This window comes from Larus michahellis, chromosome 23, assembly GCF_964199755.1.
Source record: "Larus michahellis chromosome 23, bLarMic1.1, whole genome shotgun sequence".
Taxonomy (NCBI): Eukaryota; Metazoa; Chordata; class Aves; order Charadriiformes; family Laridae; genus Larus; species Larus michahellis.
The window spans coordinates 1430148-1445376 of NC_133918.1; the positions used below are offsets into that span (position 1 = coordinate 1430148).

General features: G+C 53.3%; 1 protein-coding gene across 1 annotated transcript in view; it reads left to right on the top strand.

The window, feature by feature from the left end:
* Positions 1–2695: 2695 nt before the first annotated feature.
* Positions 2696–15229, top strand: part of MARCHF2 (membrane associated ring-CH-type finger 2) — a 40683-nt gene continuing 28149 nt past the window's right edge. Inside the window, exon 1 of the mRNA XM_074566130.1 lies at positions 2696–2792. The gene's annotated coding sequence lies outside the window, so the exon portion shown is untranslated. The remainder of the gene's footprint in view (positions 2793–15229) is intronic.

A 15229-nucleotide genomic window follows, 5' to 3' on the forward strand; every position in this document is an offset into this window, starting at 1 on the left:
ACTTCGTTGTGTGTTGACCAAAGCCCCCTCAGAGCAGGTGAACCTCAGACCCCTGCTGTTCATCCCAGGGGGGTTGGGTTGGTTTGGAGACGTGTCGTGATGTGAAAGGGCTTTTTGCTGCAGGACTGCTTGGTATATTCGAGATGCGCTCGCACACAGCTTATCTGAGCACGGTAAGCTACGTGGTGGTTCTGTCTGCTGTGGTCGCTCCATTCACGAGATCAGGTGTTGACTCCTTCCCGGGTTGCTGCACTGCTCTCCAGCTGTGGGTTTGAGGTGCGCTCCCCTAGACTGAGCACAGGGCCGTTAGTGCCAGCAGAAACGGGACAGTGGATCCGTTCTGCCTGGTAAAACCATCTCCCTGTGCATAGGGAGGGGAAAACGCTTTTGATCTCGAGTACCCCGGTGTCCCCCTGAAGTCATTGTCCGCACCTCAGAGCTGTAGCTGCCCAACCCACTGTTGGTGGGGGGCTACTGAAATTGCAGAGGGGAAGATTTGGAGGAAGCTTGAGCTGTGCCAGAGCTGCCTGATGTGCAAAGCAGCTCTCCAGACTCCTTAACCACGCTTTTCCTGATGTGAAAATAGCGGTTAAATGTAACCTCACCTGGACTGCGTCATCGCTTCCTACTGCAACTTCGCTGGCTCTGTGTCTCTCGGTATTACTGTCAGGAAAACAGAAAAGGTTCCAACTCTCTTCCATCTGCTGTAAGAGGTGCGAGGGCAGAATTTGGCATATGTAAAACTCCCGATGACAGGAAAGCTGCCTGTGAAAGAAGGAACATGTGCTATACTTGCTTTACTCGGGTGTTGAGGATGACTTTTTCATTTAACTCTTGAAAAATAACACTAAAAAGCACTGGGTGCTTACCACCCAGTGTCAGTGCTATAAACCCCAGCTGAAGGCTCCTGCTGATGTTCAGAACACGTTCTCCAATGCAGGATTAGACTGGAGGCTTTTCTGCCAACTCCCCTGTGAGCGACGGGGAGGGTGAAGGCCAAAACTCTCACACAGAAAAGCGATTTGGTGGTGAGCACGCAAACAGGTAACTGGTAAAATACATTCGTTGGGTAGGCTGCCTCCCTCTAGCGTCTCTTCTTCCTGTTGAGTCAGGTGCGGACAAGGCTCGGTGGGTGAAGGGCTGGGATCTCCACGGAAAGTTCGTCTGTAGCCAGCACAGGCTGGGAAAGTTTGGTTCATAGGAAAGTTTTAAACCTCCGCACTTGTATAAATGTAAAAATTCAGTCGATGGGTGCCAGCTCGCTCCATGGTTAAAAAGATTTTTTTGCATGTGCTGTGCAGAACATGGAAACTTGGTAGAAGGAAAAGGCACTGCCATCCCTTCTTCCCCCTGCGGCTGCTTCCCGGCACTTCCAGCAGGTAGAAGCAGCAGAAAGACCTGCTGCATCCCGGAGATCCCCCGTCTGGGGGCTGTTCTCTTGGGTGGGTTGTCATGACCCCGCAGCGTGTGGGCAAGGCCGGAAACGGGGGATCCTTGTGCGGAAAGGGGCGAGCGCGCTCAGCTGGACGCGCTTGGGAGGGCCAGGGTTGGTCTGTGTCTTTCGCTTGAGCAGATCACTTACCAAAAGCTGCTCGGAAAAAAAACCCCTACAGTAGGTATTTTCGCTTCCTGACGCTCTGGTTCCTGCGTGCTGTGCTGTGGCAGGGGTTGTGGACGTGATGGGTTGGTGGGCTGTTAACGGTGGAGTTGTTCCTGTGCTTGGTGATCGTTCCCCTTCCAAGCACGAAGGAAGAACTTGCTGAGAGGAGTCTGCAGGAGGAAAAAAAGATCCTAATGAAGTGACTCTGTCTCTTAGGGAGGCCTTTTTCCATCATAAATGAAACTAGTATTAAAGGTAGGAGCCTGAATTTCAATCAAGAAAAGAAAAATCAGGCCCTGAGAGGTGAAGAGTAACTGTCTCTCAAGTGAAATAGCGTCGAGCCTGAGGTTGGATTCTCTTGACTTGCAGGCGCTCAGTAGGGTCTTAATAAATAACACAGTTTGAAGGGTGAGTAATGGGATGTTGCGGGGAAAGGCCTGTCTGCAGGGCTGCGCTCTTTCAGTAAATAACAGTTAATTCTTATTTTAAACTGGTCAGATAATGCACGGCAGTGTTGTCTGTCAGGCTTCGCAGGCTACAACTAGCCCCGGACCTTTATGCAACCCAGAAGAGAGGTTCCTTCCGTTTACTTTTATTCCCGGTTCCTGTGTTAAGTGCAATTCACTCTGTAAATACCCCCCGCACGGGGATCCTGTGCATGGTTACGCTGTACTGTGGATATAAAGATTGCCAAACCACACCCGTGTGTCACCGTCTGTTCCACACCCTCCTCGGGACTCCGGCCGCCCGGTACCGGCCCCCCGGGGGGCGGCGGGGGCCTCCGGAGGGCTCGTCCCACCGCCCGGGCGCTCGCCATTGCGCCGGCGGGGGCGGGGCCGGGCCGCGCTGCCGGGAAGGGAGCCGCCGGGGGGCGGGGCCGGGCCGCCGGCTGGCGTGGGGCGGGGCGCGCGTGCCCTTGGCCGGGAGGGGGGCGGGGCGCGGCCGCCCTGCCGGGTGACGATTGGCCAGCGGCTGTTGCCAGCGGCGTCGCGTTGCGACGCCGGCCGGGTCCCGCGCAGCCCATTGGGTGAGCCGGTGCTGGCGTCAGCGCAGTGCGGCGCGGGGATTGGCGGGCGGCGGCGTCGTCACGGTGAGGGCGGGCGGTGGCGAGTGGGCGGTGCCCGGCGCCCGCAGGAGCCGGCGATGGGGCGGCGCGCGCGGCGCTGAGGGGCCGCGGGCGGCGGGACCGCAGGTACCGAGGGGGGGGGGGGGGGGCGGCACCAGGGGCAGGGCTGGGCCCGGCCCTGGCCCTGCTCCCGGCCGGGGGCCGAGACCTGCTCGCCGCCGGCGGGGCCGGGCCGCCCTCCGGTGCGGGGCTGCGGCAGCGGGAGCGGCGTTTCAGGCCGGCCGAGGCGGCCGGGCCGCGGTCTGGCCGCCCCGGGGGCCTGAGAGCCATGACAGCGCTCCCGGTGCCCCAGCCCCGCCGCGGGGGTTGTCCGGTGTCTGGCAGCGCGCTGGGGGGCCGGAACCGTGCCGCGGGGAGGAGGGCTGACCCGGCCGCGCTCTCCGCAGCCGCCTCCCCGCGAGCGGCGTAGCCTCTCCCGCCGGCCCCGGCCACCGTGCGTGCCGGCCGCCCCCGCACCGCCGGGCTCTTCCACCGAGCGCTGGCCTTCAGCGCGCCGTCCCGGGCGGTGCCTCCGCGCCGGCCGGGGGCAGAGGCGGGCCCCTTGCTGCGGGCCTGCGGCGCTCCCCGCGGGCTGGGCACCCCCTCCCCGGCCGGGCGGGCAGCCCTCCCGGCGGGCGGCAGCTGGGCTCTTGTGTCGGAGCTTCACCCCGGCGAAGAACGGTGTAGGCCTGGAGGTTCGGAGCGGCGGTATTTTGTGTCCGTTCATCGGGCTTTATTTCCACGGGTGGAAGTAGTTATTAGGGAAAGATTTCTTCGCCAGTGGAGTGCCATGCCTGTTTTTTTCTCCTCTCTTGGAGTGCTGCCGGCTCTTGTTCTGACGCGTGTTTTTGACCTGTTGAGCACTGTGTGCCGTGACAGGGCGCGCGCTGCCTTGTAGAGCTTGTTACAGAGATTTTCCAAGAGAACGAGTTTGGTGTCAGGGCAAAACTGAAGAAGTTGCTACAGTTGCGTGTTGGAGCACCAGCTGCCTTCCTCTGTGGCATAAGCTTAGAGTTTGTGATTGACTTTTCTTAAACTGGGCCCTATAAATCTCTCTATCTCACTTAAACCAGTTGCCTTGAGACAACTTAACTGCTAGCGACAGAAGCCAAAGTTGGTGGGATTTGTCTGAGGGATGATCCTGTGGCTCGTGTACAGGAAGAGGATTGTGACATTGGAGGTACTTTTCTCACGGTCTCAAACATTAGCTTTTGTCACATGAGCGTGTTCTCTATCTGATGGAGAGACCAAGATTAAAAACCAAAAAGCCACACGATGGCCTTTGACTGAGACTTCTCGCTTCCCCGGTGAGATTGCCTGCGCTGTGAGTACCCACAAAAACGGTGCGCCTCTAAATGTGGGAAGAAGCATCCGCGCTGCGATGCTGCTGCCCCGGCGAGAGTCCAGGCTGCTGCGTGACTTGTCCTCTCGGAGGAAGCTGTGCAGAGCTCAGATCTCACCAGCAGGGAGGTGGGGTGTCTCTCATGTCGGTGTTGGTGATGACCAGCTGGAAACGCCAGGCTTAGCCAGAGCACCTCTGGCTTTTCATCAGGCTTGTTTGTGTTCAGCGCGCCGTCCCTGCAGTGCCCAGAGACAAGGCTGTCCTGCCCTGATGTGTGTGTGATCGGTCAGTGGGTTCATGCTCTGCATCCCGCCCTGTGCCCTTTATTTCCCCATGCTCAAGGAACCATTCACATCCCCCTCTCAACCCTCACTGTGACCAGCCCTCGTTTTCCTTGAGACTCTCATCCTCTTGATCCGCTTTCCTTCCGGGAAGCGTTTATCTCTGTGTCTTTCCCTTCTGATACAGTTTCTAGCACTTTCTCGACCTTTTTCCAGGTCCTCGTCAAGAATGCCTGTGATGCTGCTGAGGTGGGTCAGCCCTGATGGCCATGGCCAGACCCCTTGATCCACCCTGCTCTTGGGGATGTACAGCCCTGCTCAGCTGCCAAGCTCACACGTGCACGGAATAATCCTTTTAACAGCTGGATGTTAGCCTTGTCTTTCCAGGGCTTAAGAGGTTGAATACTTTTTTGCATCTCCAAAGAATTGTGGAGACAGCTGCAGGGGAGTGTTTGGAGAGCTAGAAGAGCCCTGGTTTTCCAGGTGCATTTGAAACTGTGATGGTATGTCAGCCTTCGGAAACAGAGGCTTGAAGGGAAAGGAGCTGGGACTGGAAAATCCCTTTGTCGCATGCCCTGTAAGAGTGAATTTAATAACTCCCGTTGAGGATGCGAGGTCTAATTACCCCCAAGCATGCACAGTGGAGTGTTACAGGCATCAGTAAGGAAGTCTTAACTTTGCCAGGAGTGGACCAGGTGGCAGCCAAGAGCGAGCTTAGTGTGTGTGCCATGGGCATTAAATACCACCTGTAAAGCCAGGGTTGTCTGTCTGTGGTTAGCTAATTAACACGGCTGGCACTCTTCAAGTGGAAACAGGAAAAAAAGCATTGGAACGAATGGTTTCTGGCTTCTGATGTGTTTGACTGCCTTTTTTTTTTTTTTTTTGCGCTATGGAAGTGCTCTGAGGATGCAGAGCGAGGTGACCCCACGCTGGATGCCAAGGAGACCATGCAGATGAGCCATATTACAAATGTACTAATTGCAAACAGCTTCCAGCAGAGTTCTTGCCTTCATTGATGCTGGAAAGAGGGGCTTTCCTGTTCTAGGTTATTGGTGCTGGCCCAGATGAAGCAAGTGCAGGACACAGTGTTCCCCTGGGAGGAAGTTAGCGTAGATTCCTTGAAGCAGCATGACCAAAATCAACCGAAAATGCCTCCAGCACAAGCCGGGGAAGTTGAGGCTGGATACGGGCTCTGAGACTGTTAGTCCTGAGGGACCGCTGCAGGTCCTCAGGATGTGACTTCGTTCTGCAGGCAGAGATACAAAGTAAAATGTGCATTTAGGGGCTTTTTTCGCTATTGTTTAAAGTACCTTGTCTTTTTACACTTAAAAACACAGAACCTTTTCTTAAAAGATGAAGGGAAGAATCAGGAATCTTGAACTATAAACTACGGGATGAGTTTATTTTTCCCGCACTTGACTTTGACTCAGCTTTGGATATTTGGAGATTTCAGAGTTTCTGTTTTCTAAACTGTTGGTTTTTTTTTCTTTTCTTTTTCCCCTCCAGCTTAGCTTGAAGTTCATAACTGGTGTGTCTTTCTGCCCCCCCCTCCCCCCCCCTATTTACTCTGGTTAACTTATGCTTCTGCATGCACTCAGCTCACACCCTTCCCGTGAGAGAGAAATGATCTCCGTTTACTTATGTTTGTTCCCTTGAAAACTCACTAACCGCTTCTAAGTTAGTAAGAGACGGGCACGGTCTCTGTGCTCTAAAAGACAAGCCATGCCAAAAAGAAAGCTGGGGGTCGCTTTTATGTGAAGGAAATGAGCACAGCACCAAATCAACATATAGGGTAGGCAAGCGGTTTCCATGAAGTTCGTGTAAAATAGGTTTTTCTCTGTTGCTAAAATGATGGACTAATCTGTGCTGAGGCACAGTTCACATCTTATCGAGACAGTTAATGTCATCATGCATGTGAATAGCAGGTTCTCCACCTCTCCAGGTCTGGTCTGGTTTCGTTCTCTGCTCCGGCTGCATCAGTGCCGTTCCCCAGGGAAAATCATGGAATGTGTTGGGTCAGAAGGGACCTCTAAAGACCATCTACTCCAACCCCCTGCACTGAGCAGGGACAGCTTGAACTAGATCAGGTCGCTCAGAGCCTCATCCAGCCTGGCCTTGAATGTCTCCAGGGATGGGGCCTCCACCCCCTCTCTGGGCAACCTGGGCCAGTGTCTCACCACCCTCAGTGTAAAGAACTTCTTCCTAATGGCTGATCTAACCCTGCCCTGCTCTAGTTTAAACCATTGCCCCTCGTCCTGTGGCTACGTGCCCCTGCAAACAGCCCCTCCCCAGCTTTCCTGTAGCCCCCGTCAGGGACTGGAAGATCTCCCCAGAGCCTTCTCTTCTCCAGGCTGAACCCCCCCAGCTCTCTCAGCCTGTCCCCATAGGAGGGGTACTCCAGCCCTTGGATTATCTTCGTGGCCTCCTCTGGAAGGGAGGATGATGCTGTCATGTTCGCTCTGTTGCGTTTGCCATAGCTAGACCAGGTTGTCTCCTCAGCATCGCAGCAACAAATGCAGCTCTGCTGGCAGAGGTGGTCACCCACGTGCGGAGCATTTGGGAGAGCGCTCAGCTGTTTATCCCGCTCTCTGAAAGCAGGGAAGTGGCTACTGGGCTTCCTACAGTTTTGGCCACCTTTCCTGGTGGTGGAATATGTCTCTTCATAGCTGTGACATTTACAGGCTGTGAGAGCTCTACGCACTGATGGTAAATTGCAGAATAGCAAAATCCTGAAGGTCTGGACTGACAAAGTGTCTTGGGGCAGGGACTGAACCCTTTGTATCCTCTAACAAAGGGACGAGCCTGGCAGAAGCTGTGCTGATCTGCAGCTCTTCCACCTGTCAGCCGTGCATGTGCATTCCTCGCCCCACGCCTCTAGAGGACGAGCAGTCTTACAGCTGGGAATCTGTGATTTGTCCCCATTTTCAATCAAAATAGGCATCTGTAAGTTTTCTCCCAGATTTTACGTATCAATTCTAACGAAACTTTTCCATTCCTGATCTAACGCAAGACGATGACGTGTGGCTAACCTCAAGGGCAAGCATGCTGTAACTGCTCTTGCAATTTTAATCGGTTGTCATGAAATCAGTGATAGGCTGAAGGAGACATTCTCCTGCTGTTCCCCAAAAGAGGGAACAAGGGGCAAGGGGCGGTACTGGCTTGGCAAATGTAAGTACAAACAGACCAAACCCCGTTTCTAAAGCACTTCTCTGCAAATAGAGGAATGCACCAAGGTCTCACAGTCTTGGCTTTAACACCTATTTCTTTATTTGAAGCTTTGAGAGCTTTAGTCCTGTTTCAGCCGAAAGCTGTTTGGGTTTATATTTGAGAGGGGTGGGAGGGAAAAGGTAAACTACAATTCTGGACTTTTCTCAACTTTTGTTTCCTCCCAGTTTTTCTCGTACTTCCCTGTAGACAAATCGGTCAAGACCTATGTCTCCAGAAGAACTATAAGTGCAGCCTAAGCAAGACATTGCAGACTTAATTGCGGGAGAGAGAGAGAGACTGGGATTTTGCAGCACTGCCATCAGTTGTGAAGCTTCACCTCGGGATTGAGGAGGGAATTTGTAGCGGCAAGGCGTGGGAAGAAGGGAGAGACTTGAGAAATCAGCCAGTATCAGTGAATCCTCTTCTTCATCTCGCCATGGAGAAGGAGGACGCTCTCAGTCGGTGCCCGCTTTGGAGCTCTTCAGATGCGGATGGGCGGTGGGGTCGAAGGCTGAGGTGGTGCCTTTGCTGGAAAGCTCTTTGAAAACTGAGTGTGCTGAAGCGATTCGTACAGCGAAATAGCTAGGTTGAAAAATATAAATAGGCAAGTTAAATTCCGGGTCAAATATCAGTTGGAAGATCAGCGTGCTGCCTGGTGCCGTGCGGTGGTTGCGTGCAGGCTGTGCGCTGCTCCGAGCCGTCGGGGCGAGCAGGGCTCTGTGGCATGCCGGCAGGTGGGTTGTTCCAGCTCCAGTTTGTCCCCAGGCAGAGCGTTATTATTTGTACAACAGTGTAAATGGTGCTTTGTAAACCAAGGAGGAGAATGCTCCTTGCACGTTCTTCCTGGCACAGGATTCCCAATCCTGAAATAATGTTTTGCCCCGTTCTGAGTAACGCCCTTCGAGGGACTGGCCAGTCCAATGTCGTGTGAGCGATTCTGTGCTAATCTGGTGCATGCGTTACTGCCACACTACAAATGGGGGTTTCTCATGTATTACCCAGAGTTGGAAAACCCATTTGTTCCAGATAAACTGAAACTACCCGGCACGCGAGTGCGCGGGACTGGGGAGCCCTCCAGCTTTGGCATTGCTGCAGGCGCTGCCTTTCTTCAAAGGGGAGCTCTCTGAAGCGGTAGGGCTAGGAAGCGGAAGGATTCTCGCGTCGTTGCTGCTGCTGTTTTGGCAGAGGACACAAGAACGGCGAGGCCGCACGGCTCGGGTGCCTTCGGGAGGCAGCACTGCTGGGCAGGAGCGGGGCAGGGGTGTGCTGCCGACTGGTGGCGCGGTTGCTTTCCCTGCGGATGGGCAGCGCTTCTGCAAGCATCGCTTTGTGGGCATGATAACCGATATTTTTCACCCTGGGTCATGATTTCAATAAAACTTTCAAGTTTTACTAACGCATCTTGTGGCCAAGAAGGCCAGTGGCTCCTGGGGGGCATCAAGAAGACCGTGGCCAGCAGGTGGAGGGAGGTCATCCTCCCCCTCTGCTCTGCCCTGGGGAGGCCGCATCTGGAGTGCTGGATCCAGTTCTGGGCTCCCCAGTTCCAGAAGGACAGGGAACTGCTGGAGAGGGGACAGCAAAGGGCTGCCAAGATGCTGAGGGCACTGGAACACCTCTCTGATGAGGAAAGGCTGAGGGATTTGGGTTTCTTCAGTCTGGAAAAAAGGCGACTGAGGGGGGATCTTATCAACGCTTATAAATACTGAAAGGGGGGGTGTCAGGAGGATGGGGCCAGGCTCTTCTCAGTGGTGCCCGGGGACAGGACAAGGGGTAACAGGCACAAACTTGCCCATGGGAAGTTCCATCTCAACCCGAGGAGGAACTTCTTTGCTGTGAGGGTGGCAGAGCCCTGGCACAGGCTGCCCAGAGAGGTGGTGGAGTCTCCGTCTCTGGAGACATTCCAACCCCGCCTGGACGCGTTCCTGTGCCACCTGCTGTGGGTGACCCTGCTGTGGCCGGGGGTTGGAGGAGATGATCTCCAGAGGTCCCTTCCGACCCCTGCCAGTCTGGGATTCTGTGATCTCTCTTTCCCTTCAGAGTGTGATAAAATGCGGAGGGAGGTGGGCACAGGGTCTATGTAGTTGCATTACGTAGTGATTTGTGCTGCTTTTCACCTCTAAAAGCTGACATCTTTTGAGTACTCAGAGGAGCAGCAGGTGTTCCTCATGTCCCAGCTGGTTTTCAGTTGTTTCCTTATGAAAGTTGTTAGTTATTAAAATAGCTGAATGGCTGGTTTTTGTTTGGAGATACCCTCTGCAAAGAATTTTCTCCTAATGTTGCAATTCCTTTTTCCAGATGTTGGTAATTAAAATGCAGTAAACTGTCCTTTCATATGGTCATGTGGCAGATAACAACTCTCAGAAGATCTGAGATAACTCTGTTCATTTTGGCACTCCAGCTGTAACGCGCGGCCCGATCTTTCCCAAGTACAGTTCGCAGCAAGAAGGAAACCATCCTTTAGGCTTCTCATTTTTATAGTGATCTTTTTCTCAGCATGTAAACTTGAACCTTTTGCTTCGTTTTGAATATTGAGCACCTTCTTGTTATATATTAGGCAACGCTCTTCTAAAATAATGTGTGACTGAAAAACGAGGGGGCGAACAACGTTATGGGTACCCTGAAACCTGGGGTAGCGGGAGCTGCTCTGTCGCGGCTCAGAGGCTCCTCCCTACAGTCTTGTTTGAAAATAGGGGTTTGCTCCCGGTGGGAGCCCACTGGGAACCGCAGGGTACGTTCCACCTGGATTTCATCTTTGCCAGTTGCTAGTTTGCCAGGGCTGCGAGACACGGGGATGAAGGGCAGCTACTGCAGAGGTTCATAGAATGTGTTGGGTCGGAAGGGACCTTTAAAGGCCACCTAGGCCAGCCCCCTGCAGTGAGCAGGGACAGCTTGAACTAGATCAGGTTGCTCAGAGGCCCCCATCTCCAGGGATGGGGCCTCCACCCCCTCTCTGGGCAACCTGTGACAGTGTCTCACCACCCTCAGTGTAAAGAACTTCTTCCTAATGGCTGATCTAACCCTGCCCTGCTCTAGTTTAAACCGTTGCCCCTCGTCCTATAGGTTGATCAAATATGGTGAGAGTATTGGAGAGGAGGGATGCGTGTGGCTGCAGGTTTTGGGAAAACAACACTATATTGACTACGAAGTCTCACTGCAATGCTTTTTTACCAATGGGGAATGGAAGTCAGACCCTGGCAACGTGTCTGCTTGGAAAAAAATGAGTAAATTACATTCTCTGTAAGACTGTCTCTTCCTCTGTATTTGGAAAACAAAGTCATTTGCCGTCAAACCATGGTCTGTATGATATAACCATATAGAGAGCTTCTAGAACGTGCCTAAATAGTGGCTTGATGTGGGGAAGTTGATCACTTTTGATCACTTTGATCACCCACTGGGAGCCCGGTAAGTGAAGGCTTCTGTTCCACGGCTGCTGGGTTGTGTTGGTGGGATTGCTGGGAGGCAGCTGGGCCACGTCCCTGGAAGTGGTAAATGAGGTACAAAAACGACAAAGGCAGGACCCCCAAAAGGCTGCCTCCTAGAAGCGTCTGACCTCCTCCTGGGTGTTACATGGTTAAACTTGGAGAATCTTATGAATGTTTGAAATTCAGCCCTAGGGAAGAGGCAGGTGAGCCTCTGTGGACTGCAGTGATGCTTGAGGTACCTCAGCCCCTGTGTTTTGCTGTTAAAGGTGCAGGAGGAGGTTGTTCCTGGTGGGAAGCTTTAACAGAAGGTTCACAAGCTCCCAGAACACTGTCCCTTGATTTTTTTTTTTTTTTTTCTTGCTTTTTGGGGTTTGTTTTGTTTTGAGCCCAGGGTGAGGTCCGTCCCATGACTCTCTGATTCACAGCGTTGCTCCACGGGCACTGTCTGAAGAGCAAGTTAATGCTGAAGTTTTTACAGCACCTCCTTTAACTGCGACTGTCAACCAAATGTTACAGGCAAGCAGGAAACTGAGAAGCTGTCTGGGGAGTGGAATGCTTTCCTGTGTGTTATCTACCAAATTTTAAAATGGTTCAAAGGCTGTCATGTGCCATCAGATCTTATTTTGGGTGTTGGGGTGTATGCCGTAGAATGCTGTGTCACTTTTCTCACTGGGCAGGGCTCATTGCAACCCCGGCTTGTGGGACCGTTGCATTCAGATGGCTTCGAGCATAGGACTCAGGACAAGGCCTGGGCGACGCGAGAGTTGCGGGGAGGTCTCAGCAGAATTCCCTCCTTGGTGCCCGAGGGAACCTCTCGTGACGCTTTAGAGCTGCCTGCAGCGGATGGATCGAGTGTGGGCAGATCTGGGGTGGCTTTTCGGGTGCTATCAGAGTGTGAGGCGGCAGACCCGCAGGGTGACTTCTGGGAGTCAGAGAGTCGACATACAAAATCGTGTACTTTTTTTTAAAGAACAAAATAATGCTGCAGTCTTCAGCCCTCAGGAGAGAGTATGTTTAAAAACTGAAAAACAAAGCCCTGCAGTAGTTTGGAACCAGTTCTTTGGGGTGGTTTTTTTTTTTTGTTGTTTTGTGTTTTTTTTTTTCCCTTTCTTTAGATTAAACCACTTATGCAACCTTTTAACAGTAGCAGGGAGCACTTCAGGCCACTCATGGCATCCTGCCTATGCATATCTTTGGCAGCAGTACCTCGGGGTGGATAATCACGGTGGGGCTGAGTGTCTGGAGGCCAGAGCTTGCCCGCTGTGCTGTGTGAGATGGGGGGACCCTGCCAGTCACCCAGAGCGTGGGGGTACAGGTACGCTGGTCGGGGATGGCAGCCACCTGTGGCAGGCAGAGCTGGGCGCTGAAGGACGTGTTGCAGCCCTGGGACTGGATTTGGGCTGTGGAAGGAGGCGTGTTAGCTGGATGAGACAGGGGGTGTGGGAGCGGGCGCTTAAAATGCCGTGAAGGAAGCAATTCTTTGTCCTTGTCACCCTCAAGAAGTTCGTGATCTTAGAGCCCCAGGACTGGGGAAATACGGTTTTTGTGGTGAAAAGGAAAACACTGGTATTTGGAAATGCCCTCTAGCAACGGAAAACCTTCAGTTCACTGATGCCGTTCGCAGGATCATGTGATTAGAAGATACCGTGTCTGCATACCCAAGTTGGCTAAACTGGATTGGGAAAGCAGACTGGGAAAGCAGACTGGATAGCCTTGTTCCTGGGGGTTAAACCTCAGCTTGCGTGAGCGGCAGTTGGAGCTTTGGTGATCTGCACACAGTGAGTGGGTTATTTGCTAAATTTAAAAAAAAAAAAAAAAAAAAAAAAAAAAGGTCCTCGTGTACAGATGGGTGGGTTATGTTGGCTGCACAGCTTGGTTATCTCCTGGCGGCACTGTAGTGAGGTGCCGGGTCTTGGTTATGGTGATCAGGGTTGCTCAGTGAGAGAATCAGACTCAGCTGCTGGCAGCCTTACGAGGAGGTGGTTTTTTTTTTTTCCTTGGTGGACCTGTTCCAGGGAAACTAATCTGCACAGAAGCTGGTGTGTATGAGCTGCACCCAAAGAAGGTGGAGGTGGTTCTATTTCCAGTTTGCTCTGGATCCCATCAAAGCCTCAGAATTGCTCCAAGCGTTTCCACTGGTTAAGATATTCATCATGTAGGCAGGCCATGAGCAGCCCAGAGGAGCCATGACCTGCACCCAACAATTCCCCTTTACTGTGGTCGTTTGGCCTCAGCCTTTTCTGTTGTCTTTCTTGTCTTGACTGTGGCTTTTCTCTTTGCGGCTTTGATCCAGGTATTCACCTGGCCTGTTACGGTTTCCCTCTCTGGCAGAAATAACTCTCTTAGCGGGCTACAAAGTCTAAATCATATAATCATAGAATTGTTAGGGTTGGAAGGGACCTTAAAGATCATCTAGTTCCAACCCCCCTGCCATGGGCAGGGACACCTCCCACTATACCAGGTTGCTCAGAGCCTCATCCAGCCTGGCCTTAAAAACTTCCAGGGATGGGGCCTCCACCACCTCTCCGGGCAACCTGTGCCAGTGTCTCACCACCCTCATGGTGAAGAACTTCTCCCTAACGTCCAGGCTGAATCGACCCATCTCTAGTTTTAATCCATCCCCTCTAGTCCTACCATTACCTGACATCCTAAAAAGTCCCTCCCCAGCTTTCTCGTAGGCCCCCTTAAGATACTGGTAGGCCACTAGAAGGTCTCCTTGGAGCCTTCTTTTCTCCAGACGGAACAACCCCAACTCTCTCACTCTGTCCCCATAGGAGAGGTGCTCCAGCCCTCGGATGATCCTTGTGGCCCTTCTCTGGACACGTTCCAGCATGTCCGTAGCTCTCTTGTAGTAGGGGCTCCAGAATTGGACGCAGTACTCCAGGTGGGGTCTCACGAGAGTGGAGTAGAGGGGGAGAATCACCTCCCTCGCCCTGCTGGCCACACTTCTCCTGATGCAGCCCAGGATACGATTGGCTTTCTGGGCTGCAAGTGCACACTGACGGCTCATGTGGAGCCTCTCATCTACCAGCCCCCCCAAGTCCTTTTCTTCAGGGCTGCTCTCGAGCCAGTCACTGCCCAGCCTGTGTCGGTGCTTGGGATTGCCCCGACCCAGATGGAGGACCTTGCACTTGGTCTTGTTGAACTTCATGAGGTTGGCATGGGCCCACCTCTCCAGCCTGTCAAGGTCCCTCTGGATGGCATCCCTTCCTTCCAGCATGTCAGCCGCCCCACACAGCTTGGTGTCGTCAGCAAACTTGCTGAGGGTGCACTCTATGCCACTGTCCATGTCGCTGACGAAGGTGTTAAACAAGACTGGTCCCAGTACTGATCCTTGAGGGACTCCATTTGTCACTGGCCTCCACTTGGACATGGACCCATTGACAGCCACTCTTTGGGTGTGGCCGTCAAGCCCGTTCTTTATCCACTGAATTGTCCATCCATCAAACCCATATTTTATCAGCTTGGAGACCAGGATGTCATGTGGGACAGTGTCCCGCATAATAAACAGAAGAGAGCTGAGGGACCCTTTAGCTCCTTGTCTTCTGCTTGTTCCTGCCAGGAATGTCTTCTGGATGGAGAGTAGTGGTCCAGTCTAGAGCTGTACAGTTTTTTGGCAGAGTTTGGAAACCCCTCTTGCCCTGTGGATGATATAAACTACATCACGTATCTTGTTGCAATGCCTGAAGACTGATGGGGGGGGTGTTTTACTGGCACGTGTCACAGAAGCCGTGTAGCAGACAGGATCCTGCCCCAGCACCGAGGGCTCTGCCTTGGAGCAGTGAAGAAGAATGAGCTGCTCTACTCTGCCCTGGTGAGGCCGCATCTGGAGTGCTGGGTCCAGTTCTGGGCTCCCCGGTTCCAGAAGGACAGGGAACTGCTGGAGAGGGGACAGCAAAGGGCTGCCAAGATGCTGAGGGCACTGGAACACCTCTCTGATGGAGAAAGGCTGAGGGATTTGGGTCTCTTCAGTCTGGAAAAAAGGCGACTGAGGGGGGATCTTATCAACGCTTATAAATACTGAAAGGGGGGGTGTCAGGAGGATGGGGCCAGGCTCTTCTCAGTGGTGCCCGGGGACAGGACAAGGGGTAACGGGCACAAACTTGACCATGGGAAGTTCCACCCAAACATGAGGAGGAACTTCTTTCCTGTGAGGGTGGCAGAGCCCTGGCACAGGCTGCCCAGAGAGGTGGGGGAGTCTCCGTCTCTGGAGACATTCCAACCCCGCCTGGACGCGTTCCTGTGCCACCTGCTGTGGGTGACCCTGCTGTG